The 15101-nt window shown below is 47.0% G+C and overlaps 1 long non-coding RNA gene across 1 annotated transcript in view; it reads right to left on the bottom strand.

Moving 5' to 3' along the window:
- Positions 1–615: 615 nt before the first annotated feature.
- The window catches only part of LOC116087751, a 23132-nt gene continuing 8646 nt past the window's right edge, over positions 616–15101 (bottom strand). Inside the window, exon 3 of the long non-coding RNA XR_004117617.1 lies at positions 616–786. This is a non-coding gene — a long non-coding RNA (uncharacterized LOC116087751). The remainder of the gene's footprint in view (positions 787–15101) is intronic.

A 15101-nucleotide genomic window follows, 5' to 3' on the forward strand; every position in this document is an offset into this window, starting at 1 on the left:
AGCATGTGCAGGGGTATGGTGTGAAGCCAGAGCGTGTGCAGGGGTGTGCTGCCCAGCCAGAGCATGTGCAGGGGTGTGGTGTGAAGCTAGAGCGTGTGCAGGGGTGTGGTGTGAAGCCAGAGCGTGTGCAGGGGTGTGCCACCCAGCCAGAGCGTGTGCAGGGCCAAGCCACAGAGTGGACACTTACCTTTCTGATTACAAAGTCATAAAGGCCATGACATCAGTGGGGGTGGGGAGGAAAAGCTAACACGGACAGACTTGGCTGTGGGTTGTCTTCTTAACAGGCTTGGCCATCTTCCTTGCAGTGCAGGAGCCCAACCAAGTTCTCAGCGAGGAATGATACACTTAGGTAATATGTAGACCTCTGGGTAGGCTGTGTGTGAGCATGCGTGTGTGTGCGTGCATGTGTGTGTGCGCGTGTGCAGGCCTGTGTGCGCACTCGGGGGCGTGTGTGTATGTGTGTGTGTGTGTGTGTGTGTGTGTGTGTGTGTGTGTGCAGATTGGAGGAGACTCTAGGGGACTGATCAGAGATCTGGCTGTAGCTGAATGTGCAGAAAGACACATTTTGAAAACTGGATGATGCGAAGCATTATCGGAAGGACTGATGGCAGTTGATCAGCTTTGATCAATTTATTGAATAGTTGAGTATGTGAAACACAGGTGTGATTTACAGAGAATTGATAAAACCATCTCAAAGTCAGGACTCCCCTAGGATGATCCAACTGCTGGCGGCAACGGCTTCGTTGAGGTGCTTATAAAATGGCCCCTGTTCTCAGCACTCAGCACCTGGCGTTAGGCAGGGGGGATGGAGAGAGAATTTAATTTAGCTAATCCAAGTGGATTTAATGCAATTGACTAAATTGCCTCGCATTTTGATTTAATTTGAATTAAAAAAAATAAATTTTACATTTTGATGTAGTTCACACACCATTAGGCAGACACTGACCGATGTTTCTGTTTTATAGATGCAGAACCTCAGAAGACTGGGGTCATGTGTTCAAGTCTAAGTATAAGCACATGCTGGGCTGTGATTTCGGTGGCTGACACTAGGTGGCGTGGGTGTCAGCATGGTTTGGTATGGAGAACTTGCTTGGAGTCTGCTCACATTATCCAGCCTTTCTGGAGCTTCAGTTTTGAGCATTTTGCTAAAACCCTGGAGCCGTAATGCCCCTCATTCGTAAGGCTTCTGCTCTTAGGCTGGAGGTGGAGAGAGGCAGAGCAGAAGGTGTTCTGTACAGACCCCACATCTGAGGATGCTTGACAACACCTTAGAAGGTTGAAGTGTTTTAGCGTCTATTAACATGACGGGAACCTTTCAGGAAACACCGCTGCCCACAGCCCAGTGGGGTGACCTTGGACTCTAACAACCTATCACGCACTTGTGAAGAACGAGAAGAAGAGCTCAGAGGCTCAACTCAAAGACATGATAAATAGGTAAAGAGGTCAGAATGTAAAAGACGCTGCTTGCCCTCTGCCGGAGTGTACAGATCACAGGGGACTCTATTCTTATGTGCTGCTAGAACAGAAAGACACAAAAGAAAACAGAAATGTCTGTGAAAGAGTGTAGACCCTGGAGACTAAAGGCAGAGAGGGTAGGCCTTGCTTCACTGCTGGGAGACCCGGAGTGATTTCTTTCCCCCTCTGCCCTGTAGTTGCTGAGGATCTTAACCTCATTTGGGTGTTCTCTTCACAGACTCAAGCCTGCTTGCTGTCATACCAACGTTGACCCTTGCTAAAATGGAAACATGTTTTTTTGCCTTATCTAACATCTTTAGGGAACACCCTTAGCCATGGTGGTGTAGAGACACCATTCTCACCACACAGGAGAGGCCCGGAAGACTCTGCCCACTTCCGCGTACCTCCTAGCATGTAGGGGTGCATCCTATTGAACATGGCCAGTGCTTTCCTGAGGTCCCTTCCTCAGTGGACACTAGAGCCCCTAGATTTACGGGGTTCCATATCCAAATATACACAAGCAGGGATGATGCAGTATCCAAGGGCAGGGTGCCATACTGGATCACCCCTGCCTCCTGAAGGCCTCCCCTGGGCTCCTGTCCTTCAAGAGTCCTCTCTCATTGATGCCACCACCCTTCAGGGTAGTATTTCCTATTGGCACCCACAGGCTCCCACTTTCAATGGCATTTGCTGCATTTCTCAAAACAATTGGCCGAGTCATATTAATGAAGGAATTCTGTAGTGCTGCGAGCACAGGGTCATGTAATTGCCCCTACCAGCCCTGTGTGTATTCCTTCTCTAGTGTCCAGCTGGGCCCTCCTTCCTCCTTGGGACTTTCAACTTGGGCATATGTAATCAACACAAAACAAAACAAAACAGCCCTTTCAGGCATGTTTCACTTGTTCCTTTAGAGATGAAAATTACAGACAAATCTGGGTATGCTGGAACTCAGCTCTAATGCCATCATCTGAGAGACCGAGGCAGGGAGATCGCTACACACCCAAACCCTGACCAGACAGTTACAAAACAAGTAAACCCAGCATCAACCAACCCCTCTCCCCAAGCGAAAACCAAAAACCAACCAACAAACAAAATCCCACAAGGCAAAAGTACGAAAGAAAAAAAAAGAGAGAGAAGAAAACTAACCTAAAACTAAAACAGTATGTATGGAATTTGCAATAAAGCGAGTGGCTAACACCCCCCCCCCCCTTATCATTTTTCTATCTCTTCTCCTTTGCCTGTTTTGTCAAACCAGATGAGACAGAAAAGTGGAACTTTCACAGGCTACCTGAGAAGCAAGCAGAGCCCTCAGCCTGCACTTGGCAGGATTGGGGCAGCTGGCTATGCCCCTGTGAGGATGCTCGCAGGCCTCCTCTGTTCTGTCGGTGCTGAGGGCCAGCAGTCTGGCTGGGACTTCAGTTCTTAGCACAGTCCGAGAAGCATGGTTGTTGCTGGAAGCTCCCTTCTCTCCTCCTCCTTGGCCCCAGAGCCCCAGTCCCCTCGGCCTCCTCTAATGGTGCTTTGGAGAAAGATCAAAGTGTCTCAGATAAGTGTTCTTTTACACAATGTTCCTGACACTCCATCTGGTAAACAGTCTTTCTTTTCCTTTTTGGTTAAAAGAACATATAAACATGCCAAGAGAGACGGATGGATAGCCCCGTTCCTCCTTCATTTTCTCCTCTTGGCCGTCACTGTTTAGAATCCAGCCATAGCTCTGACCCAAGCTGTCTTAGTCTGCACACACAGAAGAGAGGCAGAAAAAAAATGTTATGCCAGCTATAATCGGAGAGGGTGGCCTTACACCGTTGTGTGTTCTGCTATGCCATGGCCACCTCAATTGTTTTTTTTTTCTTAATTTTAAAAATCACATGTATGTATGTATGTATGTATGTATCTGTATATCTATGTATCTATCTATGTATCTATCTGATGTTCGAAGGACAACTTGTGGGAACAGGCTCTTCTATTACGTGGGTCCTAGGGATGGAACTCAGGTTGTCAGGCTTGGCATCAAGCACCATCACCCCCTCCCCCCAGCCGTCTTGCTTGCCCCCTCTTAATTTATTTTTAGAATACTGTCTCTAAGAAACTCACTCCTGCTCAGCGGTCATCTTAACCAATTGTCAAATAATGTCCCCGATCACTGAATTCTCTCTGCAAAGGAAATCACTCAACAGGCAAAGCGGGAGACCACAGCGTGGTTGAACCCATGCTGCTTTACGCTGTGGCATCTCTAAAATCACGGGATAACCAGACCACAGGTACAGATCCAAAAGCTCCAGGGGGACAGATCTCCAAGGAAGACAAGTGCAAACAGACATTGGTATCTGAAAGTAAGAGGGTTCCTGCCTCCTGGGACACTGACACCCTAACGTAACTCTCAGTGTGCTAAGGATCCGGTGCACACTGAATAGCGGCTGTCCACAGATTGTGCCTCACTGGATGTTTGCAGTGCTGACGGCTTGCTTTGTTTTATATTTTTGTATGAGAGTGAGCAGTTTCCTTGGGTTTTGGTGACCTGGCTATTTCTGGTACATAGAGGTTATGCCCTTTTTCTGCTTGGGGTTCAGGGTGGTAAGAAGGCTATAGGGCTCGACCTTGTCTGATCCAATCATTCCCCTTTTCCATTGTCATGGTGCCTATGTAACCATCGATTTTGTGCCTGCCCTCTGGCAGCGTTTAGAGGGGCCCTTCGGACTGGCAGGGGAGTTGGAGGCTTATGAGAGCCCAGGGAGAGGCCCTGCTACCAGGGTTGCCAACGTGGGGTGCGGGGGCTGGGCAGCTGGTCGTGTCTTTTTTCCTTCACTGCTGAGTCACCAGGGTCATTAACCTGTCGCTTGAGTATCCTTAGTTCAAGTCTGCTCGCTTAGAAACAGGAGAGTGCTGCTTTGAGCCTGAAGGTTTTACTTCTGTCACCTTTAGGTGGCATCCTGTGTGTTTTTCCAGAGACACAGAAGTCCCAGCATACCCAAGCTGCCCGCGTAGCCTTTTGAGGTTCTGTGTACCATAGAATGTGTTTTTAGAATTCTGAAGCATACGCCCCCGTGCCTGCTTTTTATGGGTGTCATTAAGGCCCAGCAGTTGCACCATGAAATGGGAGACACAGCTGCCCCGCCAGACGCAGATTTTCAAAGGCTTCAAAGTTGTTAACTGCTGCCATTGGCTTCCTGTGCTTGATGTGTGCGCGATCTGATCCAGCCACTTCTATGTCTATTTTGCATGAAGAATTTTCATAAAAAAAAAAAAAAATCCAAAGGAGCAAAGTTGCTGAGTGAGCAGAGGACGGACGGGCCTCTCTGCACAGGGACTCCCTGCAGACCAGCGTGCGGCCCTAAGAAAAATGAGCGCGCGGGCTCAGCCCCGTCCCTAATGAACAGCGTAGATCACTTCACAAAAACTAGACACGCATAATTTGGCACCATCCACAGTGGCCTCCCCACCAAGGGCTCCGGGCTTTTCTGTCTGAACTGACACAGAGCTCAGAACGGTCTCTGACCTTAAAGTGTCAAGGGCTTGGTGCTGTGGGGGTTGGGGCGCAGAAGGAACCGGTGGGTGCGGGTCTTCAGTGATGGGTACTCCTGTCTGCCCCTGGAGGAGCTCTGGGTCTCCTCAGGCAGGACCGGATGGCGAGTTTCCCTCCCCCAGAACCCCAAAGGGTCCTTCCCAAGAAGCTGGCAGGAGAGTCGGACACCAGGCAAACAACCATAAATCAGGGCTGTCCTGATTAAATCAGGCCTGGGTGGCAAGTAAGTTATTAGCGACTGTGGAACTAATTGGGGCGCTGATACACTCATTTTTTGCAATGCCTTTCAAACCCAAGTTGTGATGGGAAACAGCTGTTAGATCCAGGAAAAAAAAATATATAAAAGGAAAGAAAGAAAAGAAGAGAGCTTCGAATTCGAGATCATAATAATGTCTGTCTTCTCTTTTCCCTTTCACAAAAGCTGTTAGATTTTCCTATTCTCTCTAGACAATTACTCACAGCAGGCGGGTCAGCCAGGAGGAGCGCACTACTGCATTTAAAGTTCATCTGCTGAGGGGAAAAAGACAGAAAGAGAAAAAAGGAGCCTTCTCTTAATGCTGGGGAGTGGGTGGCATGTTTAAAATAGGTTAGAGATTCAGGCTAGGGGGAGAAGTCACACAGAACAGGGGCAGAGACGTTGCCAGGGGCGCTTGACGCTGCCTTTTGACTCTGCTGTCTTTGTGTGTACAGGGCACCAGGCTTGCTTTTGCAGTCCCTCTGGGAGGAAGCCATGAAGTGGATGATTGCCCTGTAACATTCTGCACACATTAGGCAGTGTTTCCCACCCCCCCTCAAGTCTGGTCACTGTCCTAGATGGGGCTGGACAGGGGTCCAGGAGTGACCCACATCCCTCACTGCTAGCTTGCTCCTTATATGGTCTCTGTATTCCTTAAACACAGGTACCTAGTCGGTGTAGCTGCAAAGGCCAGTGGGAAGTGACTACTGTACTCACACGGTGAGGGGTGGAGCAATGAAGCTGCTCTGTCCAGACCTGGGGCTCCTTTCTCTGTTCCCAGAGACGTGTGCCATTAGACCAGGCTGTGAATGGTAAGTTGGGTTCCTCTCATCAGGAATGAAGCTGGAACCTGCAGTAGCCTATTTCCATGTTCTTTCCCTCCACCTGAGAGATGTAGCTGCCGCAGTTGGCTGTTGATTGCCTGGGGCATGTGGAAGTGATCTATCTCCTTTGGATCTTTACATTTTCAGTTGACCACAGGATGGGTTTAATGAGGCAAGTTTTTCGTTTTTGTTTTTGTTTGGACAAAGGGCAGTGGGCTAGACTTCTGTCCCCCTTTATTCGCCCAAGGTGATAATCAAACTGAAAATATGGGAGCTTATAACTTGAACCCTTTACCTTTTTAGATTGAGATTGTTAAGATTGTATAAACAATCCTGGATCGAAACCCCTTCTGCCAATGTGTTTGCATTTAAAGTTCATCTGCTGTTGAGATATTCTCTGTTCAGTTTTTTTCCCCAATAAGACCTGCTCCCCAGAAGGAAGCTAGCCAGCCCTTGTGGGGGCCTCTGCCATTCTTGGGGTGATCTAGGAGAGCTCAGAGTTAATGTGGGGCTTCTGTGTATGTATATATTATCACTCAGGAGTACTTCCTTCCTCCCATTGTTCCCCTACACCGGTTGGCTTGAGCTCTTCTCACCTCCCTCCCTTCTCTCCATGCAGTGTGACACACTGCATAAGACAAGGTCGAGCTTGGTAGCCCTGTGCAGAGTCTTCTGAACTGGGAACGGGCTTCCCTATCACCACAGAGCCCCTTCTTTAGACTTAGGAACCAAAGCATAACTGCAGATTCAGGGGCACTCTTGGTCTAGGACAGATCCAACCCTAGAAGGAAGGACTGGCTTTGTAGTTGTTAAGTCTGTGAGCCCTGTCCAAGGACTAAGGTCTAGGAGGCTCTGAAGACTCTCCTCCATTTTCCAGAGGTCTCCACGAGAAAGCCAAGAGTCTTACGTTAAATCCTTCTACAGTGCCTTAAATACAGCTTCTGGTCTCCCTACTCATCCCCACCCCGAGCTGGCTTCTATGTGGGTGTAGGTTCAGATCAGCCTGGGATCTTCTGTGTACCACACCTGCTATAGAGGGGTAGGGGACTCCACTCCATTTCCCAGGCATTCCTAGCACACAGGCTCAGCACTGTCTAACTCAACACTGAATACCCATCAGCCATCTTCCAGCTCACCTTTCCATGCCACAAAAGACCCAGACACTACATGCTGTCTGCCCTCCACACGACGTGCCTTCAGTTTCTGCTCTTTCCCGTGGCCAGACAGAATGGCTGCCAAAGAGGGCCCTTATCCACAGGACTTCCAGTCTCTCTGGCCACCAAATCTTAGGCCTCTATTCTTAGACCACAATGACTGATGATGATGACACAGAGTTGAATCTAAGTCAGTATTGATTAGAAGGGACACAGCCTCTTCAACCTTTGGAAGACTCAGTCTTGCGGGAAACAGTCAGTATACCTGGGACAGAGGCGTTCACAGGCAGACAGCGTGTCGGAGCTCAGAGTTTCCCAGGGAGGTGTGTGCCGACTGGGGATGGTGTGAAGTTTTTATTATATGCACCCGTCGACTCTTTAATCAGTCCAGCATTAGCAACAGGATTCATAGGCAGGACAACGTGTTTATCATGGCTTCTGCGTGGTGCACACACAGGCCAGAGCAGCCCCGGTGCGGTGCAGAGTCTCTCTGAATGTTGTTTTCCGTGGACAGGGAAGACTTCGGAACCTGCTTAAGGACTGTCACATTTGTCACATTTGTAACTTGCAAATCAGTGCTGGCTGGCAGAGGACTGCATTTGTTTGCCTTGGTGTGTGTGTGTGTGTGTGTGTATACCAGCCTTTAAATGAAAACCATGGAAATAAAGAACTTTAAAAAGTCTACTTATATTCTATTTTAATTCAAATAGTGATACCCAGCCCCCCCTCTTTCGATATGAAGAGAAAGTGAGGTATTGTTTTTTCCATGGGAAGTAGCTGCAGGGTGCTCATGCTCATGAGGGAGGGGCTATTTTTGGCTGCTGCAGTCCAGAAGCCCAGGCAGGGGCTCCCTCTGCTGCCTGTCCACTGGGCAGCCACAAGGATTGCCTGCGCCCTATCCGCTCAGGCCACAGTAAAGTACAGCCAGCCTCAGCCAGCCAGGCTTTCAAAACCAGGGAGCATGTCCGCTCCCACAGTGACTGTCCAGGCATTTCCTTGGCAAGGAGTACTCTCATTGGCCAGTGAAGTCTCTCTCCATCTGTGTGTGTGTGTGTGTGTGTGTGTGTGTGTGTGTGTGTGTGTGTTAAGGATATGCTGCAAACAGTATATTTGATGGAAAAGAACATGTTTGGCAGTAGTTTCCTGTTAAAATCAGGAAAACAAGGATAAGGGGTTAGGAGGTGAAGTTCTCTCCCTCTCTCTTTCTCTCTCTCTCCTTGGTGTGTGTATGTGTGTATGTGTGTGTGTGTGTGTTTGTGCATGTGCTTCTGTACAGACATGCATGTGTGTATGTGTCCTTGTACAAACAAGGAACCGCAGCTGTTTCTCCTCTCCTCCTCCCTGCTTCTGAGAGAGTCCTCCAAATCCTTTTCAGTTGGTCCTGGCCAGTAGTTCTCCTGGATTAACCCTGTCCTGCCCAAGCCACAGGAACGGGTGGCCGGATGTGTGCCCGGAGATCTGGGATTCCTTTCCCAGACACACGATGATCCAAATGCAGTTTCTCTGCAGTGGCCGCCAGTCTGTTTCGCTGTTCTGTGGCAAGTCACCCTGTCAGGATAGCCATGGAAGGCCTCCAGGGGAGAAAGCCAGCAATTTCACCCCAGTTCCAACGAGTTCTCCCCAGAGGCCAGGGGAGGGCCTTGAGCTCTGTTTCCCAGTGTCTCAGGGAAGGCTTTCTCATGCCGCACTCTCCAGCACTAGGGAGACAGACACACTTGGATCTGCTCTTTAGAGCTTGGTGAGATTCAGGGCCATGGCTAGTAGATACTTGCAAAGGGAGAATAAATATTTTCTCAAAAGAATTGCATTTGTGATTCCTTATGAATTTGCCGTTCTTAACCCGTTGTCCATCCACCTGACCCAGTGTAGATGTAAAAAAACAACACCTTCCCCTCTCCCCCAACACCCAGCTCTCACAGTTTGTCCCCTTTGTCCTATTAACATCGCGAGCTTTATAACTATCAATTAAAACAAAATAGATCAAAATAGCAAAGAATGAAAATATGTTTAGCTGTATTTGTAAGTATTGTATTATTATTTTTTAGTTTAGCATATTAAATAATGGATAATTTTTGCTAATTCTTAGAGGGAAAGATTGAAATTGCACAACACTTATTTTCATCCTTCTAATTATTTTCTTCTTCTATAATTTGCAAGAATATTGGTCTCATTAAGTAGACCTGTTTTAAAGGCATCCCTCTGTGCCACTTCTCTTCCTAGCCTCAAGACCTTAGAAGCCGTTGCTGCCAGCATGAGCATGAGAGTTATTCCCAGTGACTGAAACCCTATGACTCCTTTGGACGATAGTTGTGCATTTATGGCTTCTTCTCTAGAACATGTCCTGGGTCTGAGTACTAGACACTTACAGAGCTTTGGATGGTACTCGGGAGCAGCTAACACATCTCCACCAACAGCTTGACTCTCTGCTTTAGGCCACAAAGATGACGGTGCCCAGCCCCAGCCCTCAGACCAGCAGCACTTCCCCATATCTGTGGCTTTTAAGCGTCTTATTCTTATTTTATTTTATATGTACTAATGTTTTGCCTGCATGTATATCTGTCCAAGGAGGCCCGAAGTAGGTATAAGATCACACGGATCTGGCGTTATTGTTGTGAGCTGCCATGTGGATGCTGGGAATCGAATCTGGTTCATCTAGAAAACCAGGAAGTGCTCTTAACTGTTGTATCTTCCAGCTTTCCTTCCTTCCTTCCTTCCTTCTTTCTTTCTTTCTTTCTTTCTTTCTTTCTTTCTTTCTTTCTTTCTTTCTTTCTTTTTCTTTTTGTAATGTAAGAAGACAGCAAGCAAAATAAGTGTGTAGGTAATTAAATGAAAGTTGCACTTGGTTTTTCCAAAGTGGAGGAATCTTGTGCTAGGATAGCTATCCATATCGGGACAGCTGGCGTATCTACATCTTTGAAATGTCTTTTCACGTAAGGCAAAGTCTACCAGCCACTCAACTGCTGCATTTTCACCTCTCTTCCAACTCTCCTCTCTTTTTGAAGCTTGAATCAGGAGGATGCTGTCTGGGGGATGCCTGCCTTATAGGACAGCTCATCCTGGTGGTACCCCTGTTCCATGACACAGGTAAATCCTAAGAATCTGTGTAATCCCCCTGATAGGTCAGGGATAGGAGGAACAACGAGGCCACCTCTAGGGGCCAGGGGCCGCGCAGCCTCAAAGGCATCTCCTGCTGGAGGACCTAATTGAGGACAGCCTGAGAGACCAAGGATTGCTGATGGCAGACAATGCCAGCCAATCAGGAACTGCTGTTTAGAAGAGACGCTTCCTTGGACCAATGGGGCCCAGGTGGAGGGTATTAAAGGAGCTTGGAGCCGTGTTCAGATGAGCTTGCTGCACATTCTCACCTGCTCCTGTCTGTGTGACTGACTCCTCGCCACCTTGCCTCTAATGCCCATGGGTATCGAGTAGTCCAGGGCACAGGGCACAGGCGGCAGTCAGGAGCTGTTATGGCATTCAAATTTTGGCAGTCTTTAGATGGTAGATTATTATTGACCTGATAGGCCAATAACAGCTAAAACAAAACTAAACCAACAAAAAACAAAACAAAAAACCCAAGCCAGTTGTTGCTGTGTGATTCCTTCACGGTATGTGTTTTATTGAACTTTTAGAGACATCAAGGTCTGAGTTGTCAACATCACTACCAAGGACATGAAACAAGTACATGTGCCAGCAATGTGCTAGACATGGAAGTGCAGACAAATCACCCTTTGTCTGACCCAACGAGCTACAGGAAAACATGAGCTGTTTCCATGACAGCCTATTCTGCCACCGTTTGCTTCTCTGTACACATGTCCTTGCGTGTGCGCGAGCACACACACACACACACACACACACACACACACACACGCATGCCTTAAAACACTGAAAGATGGTCATGGGAGTGTTGACTTCATTGGAAGTAAGACTGATAAGTCAGACCTTGATGGCTCTGAAGTTCAATAAAAACACACACAGTGGAGGAATCACACGCAATGGCATTGGCTTTTTTCTTTTTTTTCTTTACTGGTCTATTGGGTGAATAACAATAAACTTTTAAGACTTTACAAATTTGAGTTCATACAGCATGCGGTAACAACTCCTAACCTATCAGGGGAATTACATGGATTCTTCGGATTTACCGGTGTCATGAAACGGGGGTGCCACCAGGATGTACTGTTGTATAAGGTAGGCATTCCCTGGACAGCTTCCTTCTCATGACTGGTAACAATAAGATGCTACAGCAGGGGAAATGGAAATATCTGTTAATATTCAGAAGTTTAATTTCACAATTTACATTTCACCTTTAATTGCTTATATTTTGATAGATAATCTAGATTATTTGTATCAACATACATTCTGCTTCCCCTAAAATGAAGATATTTTAATTCCAAACTATACTGAAATACACCTTGATTGTACTGTTTTTCACGAGGTTTGTATATAATATTTAATTTACATGTGGTATTTTTATGTCAGGCTCTTCTGTATATTTATAATTTCATTTTTATTTTATTTTTTTTGTGATGGGAAAAACAGCTACTCTTGAATACACACGCGACACACAACAACGCACTTTGCACAATGCCCAGCAGGTGGAGACATACTGCAAGAAGCTTTCAAAGAGAAACCAAAAAGGTTTTATTTTTCTCCAGCAAACACTGACATTTAAGGGAAAACAAAATATCCATAAAAGAGGGAAATTAAATGAAGAGTTTGCAACAAGGATGTCGGTGTGACACCACTTTACCTAATAAAGAACCCAGAGCTCAGATATTTCATAGGCACTTCTCACCATAAGCATTTTTCTTGCCTAGATTTCTTTCTGTTAGAACTAGGAATTTTTTTCAGCAGAATAAGCCTAGTGAAGTATTTAATAAATAAGTCCGTTAAGATGATCACATTCAAAGACTTCTCCAATTCTCTCTAAATAGCCACAGTGATAAGCGCACCACCAAGAGTGATGTATACCCTTAGGACAGATATACATGTACATATGCCCCCACCCCCCAAACAATGAAAATCTCCACGTGTGCTCCCGTCTCCTTTAATTCAATCTGTGGGCGTGCATTCTACTTTTTTTTTTTCTGGTCCTTTTGTATCTAGGTGTATGTTTATTCCAATGAATGGAATTAAAAAACAACAACAACAACAACAACAACGACAACAACAACAACAAAACCCTAAGATTTAAAAGCACAGATTGATGGATAGGAAAATCTCTGCTGGAATACGGACTCTCCTTCAGTACATAGATTCCTTTCAAAGACCGACTCATACCATCTCTAATGGTCACGTGGCATGGCTAAAGGCGTGTGGATTCTCGGCAGTCTACCTAAGAGGTGAGAAGCCAGGGGCTTCGCAGCATGAGCACGTACTGGAAGTTGGGGTCTCATCTATCCCAGTGAGGAGCCAAGAGCATCCGGCGGACCCGGGAATGCCTGCCCTTCCTCCGCTCCCCTCTCTGTGGGTATCTCCCATCTGTGCTATCGACTGGTTTATCAGTCAGCAGGTCTCTCTCTTGGTCTATCTTGAACCATCATTCAACAGGAGATTAAACCCAGCCTCCTGCTTGTGGTATTCAGTCCCCACATCATGGAGTTTCCAATCAGATTTCAGCAGTGTGCGTTTAGCTTACAAAACTTGGGGCACTTATCTTCCCATGGCAGGGGATTTACAGCACTTTACTCATATAGTTCCAGGATATTGCTCTGCAAACTTGGCCACGCTTAGGATGTGAGATGAGTCCCAGGTCTGTCCTCGTTCTTGCTCCTTCTGGCTTCCACACAGCCAGGCTCTCCTGAATAACTTACAAGTACCAGTTTCAAGGGACTCATCGCTGGGCAGTGACCTTGTGATGCTAGCTTTCACTATAAGAGAATCCTAACTCTGGGCGGCGTTCTCATTAATAATCTGCAGAAGGTCACCATCTCAAGGCTTTCGGCTTTTGAATCCAACAGAAAGGGAAGGAAACGTCAGCTGCGTTCACTTCCTTCCAGTACGTCTGTAAAAGCTGGAATCCGGGAGGAAACATAAGAAACGAATTCACTTCACTGATGAGGAGGAATTTAGTCCAAACTGTACCGAGCCCACATTTATCTGTCAGTGTGTTTGCTTGATGCTTGGAGCTCCTATTTACACTAATGTGAGCTTAGAGAAGCCGGGGTGGGGATGGGAGTGGGGGTGGGGGTGCGTGCATGTGTGTGTGTGTGTGTGTGTGTGAGTGAGATCTCTTCAGAATGCCCTTAAAGGAAGTCAGGTAGAATTGTTAGCACTGGGCTGGTTAGATGCTTCCTGCTAACTCTAGGCACACTCGCAGCTATTATTAGCTTTTAGGATTTGCCTTGTAATTTCTACTGCTGTGACAAACACCCTGACAGAAAAACAGCGCAGGGAAGAGAGGGCTAATTTCATTTGCAGTCCCAGGTTACAGTCTGTTATGGTGGGGACATCAAGGCACATACCACCGCCACAGTCAGAGCAAAGAGAGCAAACTCATGTGTCTTTGCTTCCTTGTTTGCTCGCTCTCATTCAGGTTTTTCCTCTCTTATATTGCTGAAGAACTCCTGCCTAGGGTTAGTGTCACCCACTATGGGCAAGATCTTCCCCCATCATTTAAGCATCAAGACATTCCTACACAGACTTGCCCAAAGGCAGCTTAATCTAGATAATTGCTCATTGAGATTCTCTCCCTAGGCAATGAAAGGTTGCGGCCAGTTGACAATTAGAGCTAACCACTACACCACTCTTCCCCTTCTATTAGATCTTTTTGTCGAACAGAGACAAATGGAAGCCAGGCTTGTGAAATGGGTAGGGACCATTGACTTGTGGTGGTGGTGGTGGGGTGTTGGGATGGAAGACAGTTCTTAATGGTACAAATTAGTCCCAGGGTTTCCTCTGAAATCACTGGGATGTCTACATTGCGGGGGTTTTACAGTTCAGCTTGCCCTTTGTCTGTCTGGGGATGGGCATTTCTCTTCCAATGTTTGCAGGTACACATGCAGAGGGGCTCATGGCTGCAGCACTGTGCTATCTCCCCTGACCAAATCACTGGAGTTAAAAAACAAAAAATCCTCCCAAATTACCTCTTAGACCTGTGAAAACAGACACCACAGTGGAGGTGAAGGCCTAAGAAGAATGGCTCTCCTGTGGGATCGAGGTTGTGCGGGCTTTCTGCATTCTTTGCAAACTGGAGCTGCTCCTTTTTACTGTTGTGATAACCTCACACCACAGTGTCACACAATTAGGGATTGGAGACGGGGTTCCAGCACATGGATTAGGGATTTGGGAGATGAAACTGGTCTAGAGGGCTTTGTTTCTGACAAAACAGTCATGAGGGCCACAGGACTTCCCTCACAGGATGCTGAGGGTCTGCTGGGTGTGGCTTGGGCCCTGATTTCTTCCTCATGTCTCAGAGAACAGGTGGGTTGCCTGAAGCCTGGGGATGGGAGCTTTAGCAAGGAACTGGCCAGGGCTGACTGGACTTGCTTCCTGTTGTCTGTCTGTGAGAACAAGTCACACAGGGAATTCCCAAAGCACAGAAATACTTGAACTTGGAAATGACTTACCTGACCGGAAGCCAGTGCCTCTGGGTGATTTAACACCTAATTGTTAATATTCTCAACTTAAAAAAAAATATTCTAACACCTAAAGGGGAAAAAATTCTTTCTTCAACACTCAGTTATCCATGACAAATTTCAAAGAAGTTTAACCTGTTATCACAAAAATATCACCAGTTCTACCGAGCGCTCATGGAAGTTGTTAGAGGTCCATGGAGTTATCAGCACACAGAGCCAATGAGCTATTATGAGACAAATGCAAAGTGAAGCACTGCCCCCCCATAGCCCCCTTCCTGGTACCTCACAACCTGCCATCAGGCACTGCCCCCCCATAGCCCCTTCCTGGTACCTCAC

This window comes from Mastomys coucha, unplaced genomic scaffold (genome assembly GCF_008632895.1).
Source record: "Mastomys coucha isolate ucsf_1 unplaced genomic scaffold, UCSF_Mcou_1 pScaffold13, whole genome shotgun sequence".
Lineage (NCBI taxonomy): Eukaryota > Metazoa > Chordata > Mammalia > Rodentia > Muridae > Mastomys > Mastomys coucha.